Source organism: Littorina saxatilis, linkage group LG14, assembly GCF_037325665.1.
Source record: "Littorina saxatilis isolate snail1 linkage group LG14, US_GU_Lsax_2.0, whole genome shotgun sequence".
In the NCBI taxonomy this organism is placed as follows: domain Eukaryota; kingdom Metazoa; phylum Mollusca; class Gastropoda; order Littorinimorpha; family Littorinidae; genus Littorina; species Littorina saxatilis.
This window is the reverse complement of record NC_090258.1, coordinates 6,158,266-6,163,338: the sequence shown is the minus strand read 5'-3', so window position 1 is coordinate 6,163,338 and position 5,073 is coordinate 6,158,266. Positions and strand designations below refer to the sequence as shown.

Genomic DNA, 5,073 nt, shown 5'->3' with positions numbered 1-5,073 from the left:
GTGTGTGTATGGCATTCCGTTTGTCAAATAATTATTTGGATACTTTTTCATGTTTTTTTCACCAGTTTTAGCTAAATAATCATTATTTAGAAGCTCATGTGCTAAATAAGTAATTGTTTATAAACAATGTAAAACAATTCTAAATATTTTTTTGTTTACGTAAACAATTCATTATTTACCTAAACAATTCATTGTTTACGTAAATAATTCATTGTTTACGTAAATAATGATTTATTTACGTAAACAATATATTATTTAGACTTATATTACATTGTTTATAAAGAATCAGCAATGTTGCTAAATAAATCATTATTTACGTAAACAATGAATTATTTACGTAAACAATGAATTGTTTAGGGAAAGCAGTTTTCATTATTTAGGGGAATCAAGAATTGACTTCTAAGCTTCATTTTTTTTCTTTGTGTATATACTATAATTCAATACAAGGTATCTCCAAACATTATTTATCAGAAAATGTTCGTAAATTTGTTTATTTTACAAGCTGAAATTGCCGTACGAAAAGAACTGAATGCGAAAACAAACAAAAGGTCAAGGTCATAACCGGGAGTGTTTAGTGTTTGCATTCTCTCCCTTGAAGTTGTTGAAAAAAAGTTTTCCGTCCTAAGTTTTCTGTTCTGTCTCAACAAAAACTTTCTCTTTCCATTTCTCTTACTGCATGATTACACTTTTTTTTTTATCTGTAGGTTACACAACACAACACAACTTGGTATGAGCTCTGACGCGATGACGTCACACAGTCGTGTGCAGAGTTGTCCGGCCTTGCCTCTGGCATTCCGGCGGAACTCGCGAGAAGGCAACACGCGAAATCTGCACTCTGAATCTTCCGCATTTATCGACATGGTCTCTAGTTGTAGTGTTAAACATTGCCATAACAGACAAGATAGAGATAGGGACAGAAGATTCTTTTCTGTTCCATTTGTTGTCAACGGAAAGGGCAAAGAGACAAGGGATTTGACTGCACGACGCGGGCGAGAATGGTTGGCACAGCTTCAGCTGAAGAATTTCAACTTTGAATCAACAGCTAGGAGATACGTGTGCTCTGATCATTTTGTCAGTGGTAAGTACTCATGAATGCTTTTGTTCACCTGCCTTGGTTAGTCTGTGTTTTATGCAAGCTGTGTTGTGATGGTAGTGTGCAGACAGTCGGTCAGTCCTGCACCGAGTGCAGTCTATGACTGAGTGAGTCAGTCTTACACTTACTCTCAGTATAACAACTTATCATGGTTGCCCAAAACCATGACTTGTGAGAAGGTGTGAAATACTTAGATTTGATAATCAGAATTTATTTGAACACTAAATGGTCATTGTTGATACAACTTTATAGTTCAGTTTTAAAGGGTAGATCTGTGTCTAGATTTACTCATTCATTTTGTTTGGGTGACTTATTTTTAAAATAACTCCCAATCCATAATTTACAATACATTTGCCTTTGATTTTTTCTGCAGGGCAACCATCTGTGAGAAGTAAACACCTACTTTGAAACTTGGGTATGGTGCAGGGACACAGCCTGACAGCCCAACAAGGACAGTACCAGAGACTCAAGGAGAGGAAGAAGCTTGTGGGGAGTGAGTCAACTCCTTCTCACCCTAATTTAGCAGAGGATGCTGTTGATGGCGAAAGTGAAGGTACTTCGGATACAGCAGAACTGGCTGCTCCTCTTCCCGAGAGAGGTGACTGTGGCGGTACTTACTGCCAGACTGAAACCTATGACAATTTTGCCTGGATTTCTAAAGATGAAGAAAAGCAGCAACTGGATGAACTAAACAGGCTGGTGCTAGAAACTCGGGAACTTAAAGACGAACTTGCCAAGAAAAAAAATGACACTTGATTCTTTGAGGGACAATGACGATACTGTACGATATTTTTCTGGGATTTCTAATTTCTTCACACTTGTTACATTATTTGATTTTCTTGCATGGCATTTGCCAACACACTCGCGCAGAGCACTGACACAGTTTCAAGCTCTCATTCATGCATATATACGCCTTAACACACCTCTGCAACACCTGGCATACATCTTTTCTGTGTCAAGAACAACTGCCAGCAAAGTTTTTCACGAGACTGTGCATATCATGTACCACAGACTGCAGCCACTTGTTTTCTGGACAGACAGGCGAAGTATAAAGACAAGTCTACCGCCACAATTCCTTCCCTATCCATGGAACAGAGTAGTCATCTTGAACACACACGGCCAGTACCGTGTAACTGGCCTTGGCACGGAACGATCCAAGGGGGGCAATCTCAGTCATCTCAAAGAGGGAAATCCAAACGCAATCCGCTTTGTTCGATTTTATGGGCTTGGACGATAGAGAAAAATAAGAAAAGCAAAAGCTGGAGTCCAGTCTGGACGAAACTGCTATCAAGAACGCAGAATTGCTTTTTCTGAGGTTTTTTTTTAGCCGTAAGCACCATGTTTATCGGAGCAGGAAACTCTTCCATAGTGAGGCCCCTTTGTTGGTTTCACTGCGGCCGCATTGTGAACAGCAGTTGAACATGGCGCTTACGGCTAAAAAAAAACTCAGAAGAAATTAATTCTGCGTTCTTGATAGCAGTTTCGTCCAGACTGGACTCCAGCTTTTGCTTTTCTTATTTTTCTCTATCGTCCAAGCCCGTAAAATCGAACAAAGCGGATTGCGTTTGGATTTCCCTCTTTGAGATGACTGAGATTGCCCCCCTTGGATCGTTCCGTGGCAAGGTCAGTTGCACAGTACATGTACTGGCCGTGTGTGTTCAAGATGCAGAGTAGTGTCCATTATTGACTGTTTTGAAATATATTCATTGAGAGACCCTCCAGTGTTGATGCTAGTGCACTCACCTGGTCAAACTACAAGCACAACAATACAATTAAATACCTAATATCAATTACACCTCAAGGCCATAATTCTTTTATTTCTAAAGGGTGGGGTGGGCTTTCAAGTGACAAGCACATCACTGCAAATAGTGGGTATCTAGACAATATTGTACAAAATGATGTGATTTTGGCCGACAGGGGATTTGACATTAATGAACTAGTGGCTATGAGAGGTGCACAAGTGAAAATCCCTGCCTTTACAAGAGGGAAGAGTCAGCTTACAGCTTATGAGATAGTCAACACGCAAACTAGCTAATCTGAGAATTTATGTTGAACGAGTTATCGGTATTCTTTGTGGAAAGTACAAAATTCTGAACTCTGATATTCTGACTGATCTTTTGTTTGCAAGGGAAGAGGAAGAAGTGGTAACACTGGACAACATAGTCACTGTATCATCTGGGCTTGTCAATGTTTGCACTGGTATCATGTGATTCTTGCTGTGACGCTGCATAAACACAGCCTCGTGAACTGAAGGCATTGTTTAGACTAGAGAATATGTTAATTAAACTGTGGTGTATTGTATCTGATTCTGATGTCAAGCATGAGCAGTAGCAATAGTCTTTCTGTTATCATGTTTTCACTGGACGGAATCTTGAATTTGAAGATGAAGGCATTGTTTAAAGAATGTGTTAATTAAACTGTGGTGTATTGTATCTGATTCAGGTGTCTCACATGAGCAGTAGCAACAGTTTTTCTGTTATCATGTTTTCACTGGATGGAATCTTGAATTTGAATATACATGTGTATATGATCTGACCTGCTGCTATTTCCTTCCAATTCAAGAGCAGATTTCACTCTTTCTATCACACACACACACACACACACACACACACACACACACACACACACACACACACACACACACACACACACCACTTTAACATACACTTTGAAATCATTTTGCATAAATGTGACATGTATTGACACAACTGACAAAGGTTGAATTATGCTGATTAACCTCAAAATAGCTCTACACAGGAAACAAGATAAGGAGCATTGAAAAATTAAATGGCCTACACTTGAAATGCGAGCACACATTTAAACTACCAATAACATGCAACTGCAAGCAACACTGAACATACCACTACCAGTATTGCAGGTATGAAGCCAAAGTGAAGAGAACACTTTCACTAAATGTTCAAAATTGAAATAACATACTGTGGGTATGTGAGTCATTAACTATTCATTATGATCAAAGACCTGTGCGCTTTTTTGCAGAAATAAATGTGTTCAATTTTGTTGTCATCAAAACAGAACTAGTTGATAATAGAAACTAACTTTCAGTTCCACTGCCAATTTAAACACTGTATTACTTGACTGTACTGATGCAGAACTACGCTGGACCACACACTCTTATTTGTTCCCTAAATCAAGCAGCCAATCCGTGTCACTGGAAACATTGAACAAGGAGAATGAACAATATACCTGGCTGAATAAGTTGATAATCAAACTGCTCATGATTCTTTGTTATTCACAGCAGTGGATGTAAAACAATCACAAAATAAGGTCCTGTGTGCATAATAATTTATACTTGTAGCACTTGATTTTGTATTGTGGTCGGTGATCCTAAACAAAATGTATGTCTACATCTGTGCATGATTTTACTTTAAGAATAAAATGAAACAAGAATGGAACAATTGATGACTTCTCTGTGAGTGTGAACTGTGATTTAAAACATTACATGCTCTCTTTTCTCTCCCTCTCTTCTTCTTCTTCTGCGTTCGATGTATTCTCTCCCTCTCTACAACTTTACTACTGCCACTTTCTATGTGCACCTGTAGTCATACATGATGTTTGTTTTCCCACACACATGAGCAAGCGAGTCTGGCATTGTCACTGTTTCTTGCTGCGTTTCACGGCTGGTGTTTGCAGCTGCTCCTGGTTCACATCCACTGCTTGTAGAGGCTCAGCTTCTCTGTCCAGCCAGTTTCCAACTAGCTCTGGAAGAACTGCGAGTCTGAACACTTTCAAAGCTTTCTCCACACACATTGCCCAAAAATCACAGTCAGGCAATACTCGGACAATAACTTTATCCACAGTAGTCCACACCATGAAATCGCAGTAGGAGGAACTGGTCATAACAATCTGGCACTGTACTTGACTAAAGTATGGGTGGTCTTTGCGCAGACAAAGCATCCCCTCACTGTTAGATTCCAAACAGAAATGGCGGTCTGCCACAGCACACTCAACAGCTGACTCCT

General features: G+C 39.4%; 2 long non-coding RNA genes across 2 annotated transcripts in view; one reads left to right on the top strand and one right to left on the bottom strand.

Annotated features, from left to right (window-relative positions):
* Positions 1-260: 260 nt before the first annotated feature.
* LOC138946997 (uncharacterized) lies at positions 261-4,061 on the top strand. Its single transcript, XR_011449509.1, has 2 exons — positions 261-1,078; positions 1,467-4,061. It is a non-coding gene; the product is annotated as an uncharacterized lncRNA (long non-coding RNA).
* Positions 3,768-5,073, bottom strand: part of LOC138946996 (uncharacterized) — a 2,959-nt gene continuing 1,653 nt past the window's right edge. The window contains exon 2 of the long non-coding RNA XR_011449508.1: positions 3,768-5,073. This exon is cut by the window's right edge and continues 162 nt beyond it. This is a non-coding gene — a long non-coding RNA (uncharacterized lncRNA).